Source organism: Epinephelus moara, chromosome 4 (genome assembly GCF_006386435.1).
Source record: "Epinephelus moara isolate mb chromosome 4, YSFRI_EMoa_1.0, whole genome shotgun sequence".
NCBI classification, from domain to species: Eukaryota; Metazoa; Chordata; class Actinopteri; order Perciformes; family Serranidae; genus Epinephelus; species Epinephelus moara.
The window spans coordinates 27,773,645-27,788,635 of NC_065509.1; positions in this window are offsets into that span (position 1 = coordinate 27,773,645).

A 14,991-nucleotide genomic window follows, 5' to 3' on the forward strand; every position below is an offset into this window, starting at 1 on the left:
TGCTTGAAAACATTCTGTCAATGCCAAAATTAAGGACATATGTGCATATAAGACAGAAGTTTGGCCCTGAAGCGTATGTAATGTCTCACTTATCTAGATGCCAAAGATCTTTAGTTGCACAGCTGAGAGCTGGTATTCCTCCTCCGGCCACTGAGGTTGGGAAATTCAGTGATAGTCAGGAGGAAAACAAAATGTGAGATGTGTGGTTTGGGTGAAGTGGAGAGTGAGTCCCATTTTCTTCTATACTGTACAAACTATGATGGCTTAAGAGAGGTAATGTTCCATGAAATGGCTCATCTAACCCCTGATGTATTCTGGTGCTCAGATGACCAACAGGTAGAATGGTTGTTAAATTCTGATGAGTTTAAGTTTGCCAATTTTGTCGCAAAATCCAGAGAAAGAAGGCAAGATAGTTTATTTAATTAGTACTTAATTTGATAGTTTTTTCAGTGCTACACAGTAAATGTCTTTGTGAGTGATCCATGAATGTTAATCTGATTATTTAGGATGCTTCTGTCGCTTTGCTCCAATTTCCATTTTCTTTCTTTTTAATGTTGTCTACGTTGGTTTTGATTTTATGGTGTCTTCTAAGCCCATCGGCTGGGTATAACTGTTTGCATGACACAATAATAAAAAATAATTAAAAATAGAATTTCCACCTTGTGGTTGTACGCCTCCACACACCAGTCAAGTTGCAGTTACAGTTTTCGAAAACATAGATGCTTCACACACATCGGGACATCTATACAGTCAGCACAGTTTGGTTACCCAAGATTAGTGTCATCAGGTCAGTATTGTTCCCTCTTCTGTTCGTGAGTTATGACATTGAGTAATGGCCAGAAGCTGACCTTTGACCTTTTGGATACAAAAAATGTCATCATCTCATCAACTTATCATATTAGATTTTTTTGTAAAATGTTGTCATAATTAGCATATGAATCCTTGGATTTTGGCCAAAAACATGTTTTGTAAGGTCACAGAAACCTTGACCTTTGACCACCAAAATCGAATCAGTTCATTGTTGAGTCCAAGTGGATGTTTGTGACAAAGTTGAAGAAATTCCCTTAAGGCGCTCTTCGTATTCACAAGAATAAGACAGATGAGGTCATAGTGACCGTTACCTTTGACCTACGACCACCAAAATCCAATTAGTTGTTTCTTGAGTCCAAGTTGTGATTTAAAAAATCCCTACAGGCATTCTTGAGGTATCACGTCCGCAAGATTGGGACTGATGGATGAATTGATGGACAGATGGACAGACAACCCAAACACATAACGCTTCCAACCACGCCTATCACCAGGGCTGAGGCATAAAAAATCCTTTTCAGATGGAGGCCCCTGAAGTGAACTCTTATCAAATTGGAGTCCGTGACCTAATGTGTAGGGTCGCTGACACAAAAAAGATTGAGATCCACTGCCAGAAAGTAATAAACTCAAAGATTTTAATTAAAATAAATGTCTGTTGAGTCACTAACACAATGGTGGTTGAGCCTGTCGCCCACTGATGAAAGTCCTTGCATTTGCAGTATTACAAACTGGGTGTCTGTGGTGACATTCACAGCGAAAATGACATGTGGCGCACAGTTAGTGATGCATTTTCTATCACCCAGCAGTGGTTGGTCCACCAAAGAGGGTATGGCAGTCGTAATGCAACAGACTCGCTACTCAATTTACCTGTTTGAGAAGCAGCATACTGTTTCTTTCCGGTTGCAAATCAACAAATTTGATGTTCAAAAGAAGGCAAACAGTCAAAAAGCAAGGAAACCCAAAGTTACCATCGATGTTTCCAAGGTGGAACACATTGAAAGAAGAAAAGGGCCTGAAGGCAGACACAAGAGTGGCTCTGCTTCTCTTGGACTGGTAGGTACTGCTTATGTTTAAAATATAGAATCTGCTAAAAATGAGATTCAAAATCTCACCTGCAATAACCGCTTATATGCACTGATGACACCAAAGAGAGCGAAACAGAGATCTTGAGATTGTAATTTCCTGCCTGACTCTCACAAATATTTACAGCAGGGATCTCAGAGTAAAGAGTAATGCAGCAGAGCAGCAGTTCCAGGATTTTGTCACTTTTGGGCATCTACTGTGTGTACATGGACACATTCAGGCATGCAGGTGTATGTTAATGAATGCAAAAGTGTGTGACTAAAGACAAAAGAGAATGCGTTTGGTAGAAAGAAAGCAGTACTATCTGAATGCTGATGTGTGAGTGAGAACTGGTTTAAACGTCTTTAGCTGAGGTGCTCAAAGACTAATTGCAAGCTGATGGAAGGGGCCGTTCCACTTCACCTCCATGTTTGAGAACCAGTGCTAGCCACACCTTTCATAATTCATGACTTCAGCTGAGCAAGTTTTCATTATTTATTCTACAACTAACACTTTTTTCTAGATGACCCAGCTCTCATCTTTCCTTCACGTTGTTCGATGCTACCCTGAGGTGGAAATCAGTACAATATATTTACTATAAAGTTAACAGTCATGTATATAAAAAACATATACATTCGTTTAAGGATCTCAATGTTGTTGCAGTACTGCCACGAATAATGAAGTGAAACGAAATGCCAATACGGTCTGATTTTAATTCTGTTGAATAAAATCCAACAAAATGTAATCAAAGGACAAAAGAAAGACCAAAACAACAAATTATGTATGGACGTGTGTGCCCTACAGACTGAGCGATGCTGAAAAATGCAGTAAAAGGCTTCTGAAACTTACTGCCATAAAAGTTTAATTACAGTCGCAGCCTCTCGCCCTTTCATTCTTCTGTTTTGTGAACTTTTCTTCTTGACGGGCCTCATAAACATGACTGAAGGGAATGTACTATTGTGGCATGGAATATTTACCATCCATACATCTTACATTCACATGTAATGCCAAGGTCTGTTGTCCAGCGCAAGTTAATTTACAGTAGTAAGAGTCATATCAATGGAAAAAAAGAAAAAGCAGCATCGCTCACAGTCATATTCAATGCCAAAAATGCCACAAACACTGCAACCTACTGGCTAATTAACGCAGGACTGTGCCACTGTCCTTGGCAGTGACACCAACAGGGTGACTACACATTGAATGCCAGTATGCAGGCCATGTTTATTTAATACCACAAGTCTGGTTTTCCTCTCCAAAAAAACAAATCTCAGACAAACCTCAGTGAGCTTAATGTTGAGTTCAATTAATTTTCAAGATTGATAAAGTCACACGCAGGATTAATGATGGAGTGGCAGCCAAAACAACCACAATATAAACTGATAAAAGCCATAGTCCTAATGTAAAGAGAAGAAGTGTGACAGCTGTTCTGACACCAACAGGCTCAGCAGCAGTCACATGACACAATGAGCTGATGGCACGGCGGCCAACCAAACACAACAGTATCAGCAAATATAAATATACTTTCACTTACTGTTTGTAGGTCTAGGTTGTGGTAACAATGGCGTCCGCTCACAGTTATCCTTGATAAGTCCAACTGTGTGTTTCAGTACTTTCAGGTCCACTTTTCCCTCGGTGGTGTCAAACTCTCCTCCACAGGTGTTGCTGGTTAAAACAGCAGCTGACATCTGACCTGGTTCGTTTTTTTCCAACCGTCATAACCGTTGGTTAGCTAACTGTTGGTTAGCTAGCTTCAATGTGCTAACGTTAGCTACACATTTGTAGTGAAACTTTTAACATTACCTGAGATATGGAATTAACCTTTGAATAACTTGACAGGTGGTTAAACACACACTCCTCCATTAATGAAGGTGAGGCAGAGTCCTGACAGGGTGGGTCCGCTTCATTAACACACCAGCGTGCACCTGTGGCGGTGTGTGCGCACCATGTGACAGGTATGGGGTGCGTTCCCAATCGCATACTTTTTCTTTTGACTTTCAGTACGTACTGCAGCTGCCCGTAAAAAGTACGTACCTAACATTATTTATACAGTCTATGATTACGCCCTGAACTTTGACCCTCCTGCTTTTATATCCGTTACCATGGAGATTGTAGGAACTACTATCAATGAAAAAAGCCCCTAAGAGGCTGAATAGGTCCGTAACTGTGACTTCTTGAATAAAATTCATGCCAAAGTCCAAAGATGCGTTGTTTTTCTGACGATTTATTGAACAAACAACCAAAGATAACCAAAGCAGAATATTACATGATGTGATTACGGTCAACAGAAAATATCCAAAGAGCCAAAAACCCACACTCTTTGTCTATACACCGCCATGCCAGTGAATGAACATGTAAAATAATGTCAGAACACATACTGTGCCAATTATAACTACGAGGTAGCCAAAATGACCTGGCCCAGCATCAACCTGAACTCGGCATGTGAGAAGAAATAAGTTGCGCTATGTCCATTCACCTGATTCAGCTGAGACTCCGGATGAAGGACGCCCCAGAATCAGGCAAAATAAACTGGCCTGACTCTGGCAGCCATGTCTCAGCTGCGATGTCTACAGTGCCCAGTCAGGCCCAGATTTGGCAACCATCAACAGGCCAGTGCGCGTTTTGGTGCTGGCTGCTGTTTCTTCCAGCTGTTGTTTCTCAGCCAGAGAAGGCCCATGTCTGTAACATATCATTTTAGGCCAGATTTGGTGAAAGTAAATGGACCAAAGCTGCTTCAAATTTGACACCACTGAGCCAGAACACAGCCAAGTCAGCCGATACTCGGCCGCAAATGGGCCAAGTCTGATGGTTACATGGGTCACTGTAAAAGTAAGAAATATTTGGATATGATTGTGAAGTACTATATGTAGATTTAAACTATATAAAGTATGACTATATACTAGATGATCTAACTCAATTATATTTTGAGGCAGGATGCCCCCCCCCCTGCCGGTTTTAGCTTCCTTTCTAAAGGGTGCTTCTTACTCCGAGTGTCTAACTTTACATTTTTACTTGACTTACTTGAATGACTCTTTCCATAATCCCCTATCATTTTATATATATAATTGTTCTGGTGGAATAAAACTTTCATTCATTATAGCATAGTTATTCAGTATGTTGTGAACAGATTTAGTGCCATATGTTGGTTGTGTATGTATATGTTGGTGTCTTCCCCCATCTTACCTAATACACCACATTAAAAATTATATGTGAGCAAAAATTAACATGCGACACCTAAATTAATAAAAAGCTTCTTAACACCAACCAAACGGCATGTTTCTGTGTAATATAACATCAGTTTGGCAACTTGTGTATTAAAGTTTTCGCTGACTTGTTTCCTGACTTGAGGGGGCGTTCATGTGAATTTTCCCAGTTTAGATGTCATTTTTCCCACACCATGTGAATGCAGCGTTGTATATAAAAAGATAAACACTGCTAAAGGGACACAAAAAACGAAAAACCATTTCAGTCCTTATTATTTGGCAGTGTCTTATGAAACATGCTTGTTAAAAGCACATTAAAACAGTCTGGTACTATTTTTTATTTATCCATCACAGCTTAGCAGGTGTGTCTCCTGTCCTGTACCTATCCATAATGCTGACATCTATGGGTGTCAGCAGTATAATAGAGGATAAGTGAGTGAGCCAACCCCCACCCACACTATACTGTGCACCATCTTTCCATTCTAATACAGCAAAATCCAACTGTTTGTAGGTAATGGTCTCATCATCAAAATAACAGGCATGCATAATTTGTTCTGGATTTTTCATTCCTGGATTAAGCTTCGGCATTTTCAACTGTTCACACGGTAAATGCCATTAATCCTGTAATATTATTACATGGATAGGATTAAATATTAATCTAGGCAAAACAACCTTCCATCTGTGTTTGCAGTAGCCACGAACAGATTGATGTCTCAATGACCACTGTTTGTCAAAACGAGGAACCAGTGGCATTCAGTGGATTTAACTGAATTTACACAAACCAATATTTGGTGAAACTGATGAGTGCAGTGTTAGATTAAGTCTGCTACACTGACGTGCTGTAAGAAAGGTCAGACTGGAGAATTTTTAAGACTGACGAAGACGACCATTTTGATGTTGACAATGATTCTGTAATATCTGACTTGAACTTCTCAGAAAGCGCACACATTCTAACTAATACTGTTTTAGGCAGCAACAAGCTGTGGTTCCGGGATGAAGTCAGCTTGCTTTGTACTGTAAAAAGAAATATGAAGCCTTTAAGAACAACGTCAGAGTTCAGTACGACTGTCTGAACTATGAATTTCAAAAGACTGTAAAAAAAAAAAAAAAAAAAAAACACCCAAAGCTTGCTACAAAGACAAATTAGAGACTAAGCTTCAGGGCGCAGATGTCAAGGGTGTCAAGGCTCGCAGACATCACAGAGCACAATACCGAGCACCATAGCCTAGTTTGAAATGCAATGCTTCTTTCCTCGACTGTTTTCTACCGGAGATTTGGAACTGATGTAAACCACCACCCACCCCCTCTCTCCTGTTAATGGCAACCAACGTCTTACTATCTCAGAAAAGGAAGTCAGCACCCTGCTCTGCCAAATGAGCACCATGGCTACAGGGCCGGTGTGTTGCAGCCACCCTCCAGCACTGGGCTGTTGAACTCACCCTGGCGCTGACTACCATCTTTAATTGGTCACTACAACCCTCCTGCTTGCTCTAAGTATGAGCTCTTATTTAGGTGCCTGAGGGAAAGTAACATCACTCATTTTAATGACTACAGACATGTTGGTAAGTACAGTAAACATCTCTCCAGTGTTGTATGGCCAGTTGCATTAAGGCAACAAGCTCTGTGGGTTATACATTAAAGTCTTCCACACAGTGAAGTCCAAAGTGATTGATTGACACTGTTGTGCTTGTTTGTTCCTTCGCACATTGCAGTCACTAGATGTTCATATGTCACTTACTGTAGTCGTTGCATTCCGAACTCCTGAGGCCTGTACTACGAAGCCAGTTCAACTTACCCAGGATATCTTTGTCTAACCCTAACACTGTCCATCTGGATAATTGACACTGCAAAGCTGGTTATCAACTAGTGCAGTCAACTCTGGTTTTTCCTGTCCAGCCACGAGCACGTTCATGTGAAAGAGGCAGGGGTGTAGAACCATGACTGAAGTAGGCTACTTCATATTATATGAGATGAATTGGTACCGAAAGTGCCTGGGACTGCTAGACAGTAAAATGTTAGTGATGCGGGATGTAAACTTTACTATACGGAAAATTTAGAAATATTGAAAATACTATCCAAAAATACACCGTTAGTCAAGACTTAAATTATGTGTAGGTGTCACTAGGCCAGTGGTTCCCAACTGCTGGGTCGTGGCCAAAAGTGGATAGCGGGTACTTCCTAAATGAACTGCAAGTGACTCACAAATGTGTCAAGTTTTGAAGTACAATGAATTTTCCAGGACAGAGATTTTATTTTCAATTGCCACTGTGCCATTTCCTGCTGTAACAGACAGCTACTTGACAGAGACAGCAAACTAGCTCGACAACATGGCTAAATGCAAGTATGACCCTGAATATATTAAACTGTGTGGATCTTGAACTAATGACTAAGGAGAAATCTGGACCCCGTGGCTGGACCTCTTGCGAATTGCTACACTAGGCTATATATGACATTAGTATATTATTTATTTATTTAGCCTAGTATTAGTATTAGTTTTTTTTGCTTTTCAGTTGGAAGATGACAAAACTACTCTGAATATGTCACATAAAACACTTTAAAGTAATGTCAAACTGTTTCTGCCACTGAAGTTAAGAGTGGAAAAGTAGCCTTGTTAATGACCGATGAGGTCTATCTGACATTCATAATAACAGGAGCCAATTAACAGCGTGGGGAATATTATATCTTCCTTTCCGTAGTTCTCATTACACAGGTGTCTCATTATTTTGAGCCGCAGTGATGGAATCAGAGTGTAAAATAGCAACACTGTCATTGCGGACTAAAATTAACTTTGCATAAATTAAAAAACAAAAATCATGTGTTTAATGTGTTAACAATCTCTGTGTTTGTTAGAAGCTCTGTTTTAAAACCAGTGGAAATAGAGCCCTGGAACAATGAAATGATTCTGCTGACCTCAAACAACATATAGGCTCCTCTTTTTACCTGAAACTCCAGTCTTTCACCCATGGATACTTATTTCTTCAATAATCTGATTGGTCAGAGGTCGGGGTGTTGACATGCTGTGATCCGATGCTCTAAACATAACCTGCTCTGGAGCAGGTCAACTGTTCAGCATAAGTTACCGTGGTGATTTATCCCAGTAAAAAGAGAACCAGCTTTGTGGCACTAAAAACCCAGCGTTAACCCTGAAGTTACCTCGTTAACTTCAAATCATGCTTCATAGCACAGGCCTCTGGTATAAAAGTGAAAAATTTGTAATCACCTCTCAGGCGTGTTCACCACTTTCATATTTATGCATGGATGCAATCACCAGACCAAAATACTGGTATGTAATTACCAACATTATAGGTTGCTTTTTACATCACATTTCAAAACAAGACTTACAAAAAAGCACATCCAGAGATCCTTTCTACTCCAACCTGGTTGCATCAGGCAGGAGGTGAAGGAGCATGAAAATGAAGAACTTCTCACTGTACAGAAAATGTATTATTTACTCGTACAAAATGAATCCCTTTATTCATCACTTATGACCCATGAGGTGGTGTATTTATCTGCAGAGACTCTGCCCTCTGCCTGTATTTTCTTATTTTATTTTGCTGTGTTGAGGATGTTTCTGGGAACAATGTACAGATGAGGCAAACATAGTGAGTGGACAAGGCTTATTCCAAAACAGGAGTAAATCTGGACTTGACTTTCGCTTGCACCGGCAACACAGTTTACAAACAGCAGCCGATAATCCCTGCGTAGTATACCTCCAACGTTTTATGTTCTGTCAGTGCCAGGGTGACACGGCAATAAACTACTGAACTTGAATAGAGCATGAGTGAGCCAGTTAGTCAGTCAGTAAGCGAGTCAATGAGTGATTAGCCGGGAAGTGAGTGAGGGAGCAAACAAAAATGACAGATTGTTCTGCCATTGAAGCTCTAAGCGGCTGACAGCGATGTTAAGTGAACAATGCTCCGCTTTTGTCATCTCAGGGCATTTGTGTACGTACAGTACACGTCTGGGATCTCAGAGGCTTGTGTGTATTTGTATGCGAGCGTGTGTGTGTGTGCGTGTATTTGTGTATCAGGCTGTCAGGGCTGTCCTCCACTCCTAATGGTTTAATGGGCACCCTGTGGTGCCTCTCAAGCCCCCTGGAGTGGGACACACTCAGAGTGTGGGGGAGCACAAAGGCGCAGCCATGTCTCTGGAGAGGAGTGTCTTTGTGACGAGGGGCCACTGCTGTGTTGACTGTTGCTGGCCTCATGGTGATTACCCTCCCCAGGGGGTCTGCTTTGTGGGCCCTGAGACCCAGGACTTCACCTTTACATACCCCCCTGCTGCGCCTCAACAGGGGGCCAAAACGCACCCCTGTCGATCACCTCACTTTGGTGGAGCAGCCCCTCTGTCAGCACACTGTGTCACTTTTTCCAATCAAGAGAAGGTACACGACTGTGCCTCACAACTGCAATGATCCCTGCAGTACGTGCATGCAAATATACTGTATCTAATATATAGTATATAATATGTATAATGCAGAAATGAGCAGGTCATTTGGATATGTTACCGGAGAAAACTTGGGTTAAAACTGTCCATTCTGTCCTGGCAGAATCCAAAAGCATCTCGACAGTGCCGAATTAAAAGGAAGGTAGATAGACGCACACAGATACATGCGCACACACCCATTTAATACATACATACAGTAAATACATCCGCAAGCCTGTCACATTTTCTCACATTTCATGACCTACTTCTAAACAAATGCATATTTTATATGTCGAGCAATTTCAACCACATTATTCTCACACACAGAAAGCCAAGTACAGTATGCAGATCCAATCCCACACACTCTGCCCACTGGCTCCCGCGTTCCACACCAAACACCCTGCAAGAGCGTATAATTGTGTGTTGACTGTATTCGTTAATAAAAGAAACCCAGGACTTAATATGCCTTTGAGAAGGCTGTAGCCTGGAGCAGGAGAGCGGGCATCCCAGAGCCTGGCTCCAGGTCCAAGGCAACGGAGGCGAGTAGCTTAGTTCCTCTGATTCCACTGATCAGGGTCACACTGCGGGGGCCGGTCCCTGGTGAATAGTTCAACACCCACCTTCGGATCTCGCTGTCATGGAGACTGCGGTTGACTCCTCACATTTCTTTTTCCAGTCTTGATATACTGTATCTGGAGAGTAAGTCTGATGGAAGTCTGTTGACATTACAACAAAGATGCATTTTACACCATGTTCAGCATGTGACTGATGTGTTGCTGCAGATCTTTATAATTACCTGAGTTTGGAGGATCATAACTCTCGCAATCGTAACATTAGCAACGTGAAGCCAGAGGGTCTATCTGCCTCTGTCTCCGTTTCTCCTCTCGGTAATGCTCATACCTCCTCCGGCTCAGACTAGAATTAGATACCCAGCTATCGTCAGGACATGTTTAATTTTGCTATTGGTGATTGAGGATGCATCTGTGGTGTCTGGCTGTCCACCACAATCAATAAGCTCTCTGAGCAGCGTCTGGGAACAATGTTAGTGTAAAGGTCTGCTTAATGTGGAAATCGATGGCCGGAGTGTTTCGGGGGGAAAAAATGCTGACATGAAAATGGGCAATTTCTTTTTAACTTCTTTTTTCTTTCATTTATCAGGCAGCTCTTTGAAATCAGCTCTAAAACCTGAGAGCAAATGTACTGATTGCTTTTTTTTTGGTTTCATATAACTAATGTACAGTCTACATTGTTGTGCTCAAGCTTGTTCTTGAAGTCCAGTTGTATTGATCACAGAGTAAGCAGGGTCGTGACTTAAAGGAACCAATTGTATGCAGGGCTAACTTTACCAAACACCTTTTCAAGGCAAAGCTGTAGAAATCAGGGTGAAAGTGTTTACATGCTTAAATTTGGTCTGTACTAGAGTATCTTTTCTTAAGATAGGCTGACCTTTATTATTTTATGATTACTGTCTTCTTCCAATTTTATGTTGCTTATCTGTGTCTGGGTTGAGGTGGCAGCTGGAAAGGATCCCAGGGAATTCTCAGTCCAAATGGGGAATATAATCCCTCCAACATGTTGTGGGTTTGCCCCAGAGGTTAACTTCCAGAAGGCAATTCGATGCCCTAACTACCTTAACTGGTGCCTGTCAGTTTCAAGGAGCATCAAATCTACTTGAGGCTTCTTCTCGATGTCTGAGCATTTTCCCCTGTCCCTTGGGCGCCCACCCACCTTGCAATGGACAATTATTTTGGTCACTTGCAGGGTTGGAACTTGGGTCAACTGGCAAATTGTGTGTTTTAGACTCAGTTCTGTCTTCATCAGAACAGTCTGGTGTAACACCTGCATCGCTGTGGATACAATCTCAGAAGCCGTCTGATGACGATAATGCCTCTGGGGGTAACAGCCAGTATTTTGGGAGATCCAATGTAGCCAGCACATACTGGGGCCAAGAATTTCTCTTCCGTGTGCTGTTCATTGTTTAAAGTTCGGTTAAGAACTTCAGACAGATTCAGACAACAATTCGGCTAATCTCTACAGTAATGCAGATAAATTAGGGGGAAATAAGCTAATAAGCTACATTGTCACTAGACGATACCCGATAGGTTCCCAAGATTGCATTTCTGCCAATGCGTTCCACCTCATTTGTTCTCCACACGGACTGTTAACCTGCAGGCAACCAAAGCCAGCTAAAATGGGATTGGTTAACACTACTCAGGCTACAAATGGAAACCAGATTGCTTCCAGTACCAAGATCTTGTGCCATTGCCTACAGAGTCAGCAAACATATGCTGATATCTGTTTATAGAGATTACTGCAGACACAAGTTACAAGATATTTTAACTCCTTTCTCCACCAATCCACTCCCACATAGAGAGCGGATCATTTGCAGAACATTGTTGCTGCAGATTCGGAGTTTCTGACTCTTATCACAACCTCTCCCAGTGCACACTAGGGGTCACACTTTGAACAAGACTGCAGAAGTAAGTCTTGCTGATGGGTCACTTAAAATCAAATTTGATTTGCCTGGACTGGACCGGTTTCATATTACTCTCCTCCCTTCCAGCATCTCAGCAGCATCTCAATGGCTGTTTATGGCCATTCAGTGTTGGCAGCAACAACAAGAAGGGGAAGCAGGGAGTCGTGACAGAGGCAATGTAGTTTGTTTCCCAACAACCCTCTCCTTTTCAATTAACTTCTTTCACGCTCAGCTGTGATTCAACTCCACAATAAGCATTCAGGCAAACATTCAAAGGCACCTCCCCAAGTGATTTCTAAATAAGGGCTTGTTTAATGGAAATATTTAGACAGGGGATTTAGGGTGCTCACCAGTTGTGCTCCTGCTCAGCCTCCACCGGAGCTCCCTGCTACATTCGAGGTTTGCTGTTTACAGCATAATCAGCTTAGGTTCTATAATGTCTTTCCAGCATAGCGAGAGATGCCATTTACAGTGAAGTGGGCACTTCAGCAGGGATCACACACAAATATCTATTTCACAAATCAGGATTTATTGGATAAATAAATCCAGATAACCTTCTTTTACTGTCTCACACACAAATATAAACACGTAGACATTTTGTACTCGGGCAGCATGGAAAGTAGGACTGACCAGGAAAGGGCAGGTCATTTTGCTGCAAGAAAATATCCTGTATATAACTGGATATAAATTGTATTTGTCAGTGTATAAGCGAGAGGAGAGAGAGAGAGAACACTAATTCCATGCAATGCAAGCAGCACTCACAGTGTGTGCCAGCATATTGGCAAACAAAATACACTTCTGGTGCATTATGTAATTCTGGAGGAGTTCCCACTGTAAAGCCAAGTAGCAATTCAGAGGCTGCAAGGTGTGCTGCAGGAAAACTGCTATGAACTATTCATGACACTTCCATTACAGCCACAGTGCTCCTTCATGCTTTTCCTACTTTTTTAACAGCTGTGCAAAGTTGCCATCATGCCAGAGGTCAGAAGTGATTAAGATCATTTTTTTTGGCAGTAGTGTGTTTGTGGATGTGTGTGTATGCCTTCAGGATTTAGATTAGCTAGCTTACAGTGCAGAGCTGTGCATCGAGTCCTGAGAAAGGCTGTAAAAAAGAAAACAAGTAATAAATTATTATGTCAATGCCTACTAGCATTCCGCTTGGCATTTTACTCAATTCAGGTTCACATACAATACAGTAACCTGAGCGTAGAATTGTAATTGGCACACACCTTTCGCGTTGTGTAAATTGAATTCAGTTGATTCAGCCCAGCCCTTTGTCCCGAGACAATGATTCAAACAGCCTATAATTAGGGGTTTGGTACATTTGACAGTGTGATAACTACACACAGGGAGAGAGGAAATGGAATTGTTATGGCTAATCCATTGTTAATGGCCTATCACAGGTTTTCCACAGCTTTAATGGCAGTTTTTAACCGTGAAGCTGGATAAGGGGGAGGAGGAGAGAGAGAAAGAGAGAGGAGCTGCAGGGGAAAACAGTAAGACTGTGTCAAGACGACAGAAGCAAGACACAGAGAGAAGGGAGTCAGTAATAAACGGGCATTCTTGCAAACAAAGACATGAAGCAGAGACATTTATGAAACAATAACACATGCATGCTTTTTGATGGTTTCTCTTTCACTGATCGTCTGTGGAAAGCTGGGTCAGCACAGTGGTGCCGACATCGCTCGCTGCTTTACATGTGAAATTCACTTGTATTGTGCTCCATACAATAGGAAAGTGAATTGCTGCATCCAGTCAACTTTTGTAACCCCCAACAGAGAAGTGCACTGATTTTGTTCCATATCAATGCACTGACTTTGTCCAACGTGTGAGGAACAAGGAAAGAGTGCAACAAAACAAAGATAGGCAGCATGTAGATTTGTTTTTCCAGCGAGGAGTTGCTCAATATTTCATGAAGTTGTTGTGCAGAATGTCCAAGTGGGAAGAACAGAAACAGTCCTTATGGAGAAAACTCTGCTGGTGCTTAACTAACAGCTTTGTAACAAAGCTTCATTTTAACTGTTAGTCCAAACACCTCGGCAACGGCTTCCATGACGCATACTCACCACTTTTATAAAGGGGGAAATCATAGTTTGTCATGTCAGAGATCTTACTGAGTACACCGTGAGCAGTTAAAATAACCGTTTTATTATCAAGGGTGAGCAAAGTTCTGAATACTCTGTTCCCACTTCAAAACCTGCAGTGGTGAAAAGCTCTGAAAACACACCTGAGAGTGGATATTATCAAGAATTTGCCAGATCACATGTTTCTCTTTCTAGCAAAAGAGCTCAGTGTCTGGTTACCATCTCCTGTGTGGCTTTGCAGAAAATATGTAATGAGGTGCATCCAGGTGCAGAGAGGACCCATGGCATTCACGCCTCCCTGGGGTGTTGAGGCAGATGAATTTCTATTAATGATCACGCACAACAGCCTTCTGCTGCCTAAAGGCACTGGAGAGATGACTTGCAGATTAGCACCCCTCTAATTGGTAGCAATTGCCAGCCTCCGTCCTTCTCTGTACCTGCAGAATAGTACATCGCTGTCTTTGTGACTGATTGTGGAAATATTGCTTTACTTTTAGGGAGGCGTTAGTGTGGGGAAACATCTCTAACGTCCTCAACATCCACCATCAAATCAGGTTATCTCTTTCTGTACTGCAGTGCTCTACTAGCCAAGTTTTGCATTCAAAAATATACCTTCCACTGCACAGGTTACGGGTAAATACTTGTGACACTTGCCATATGGCTGCATACCCACTGCACCATATGTCGTGTGCAGTGGCAAACACAGAGGGGATGAGAAAGGAGGGTAAAAAGGGTCAGCTGTGGGAAGGTGCGGCTCAATACTGTGCATTAAGTGTCAAAAACTGAGTGGATCCGCAGCAGACCTGCCTGGGTTATGTAATGGATGAGCCTGGTCTGTGAAGCCTCTGCTGTTATCATTAATTCATGTCACCCAGGACAACATGCACAGGAGCTGAGGAGCCACCGGTGGAGACACTGAGAAGGAGGCTGATCCTGT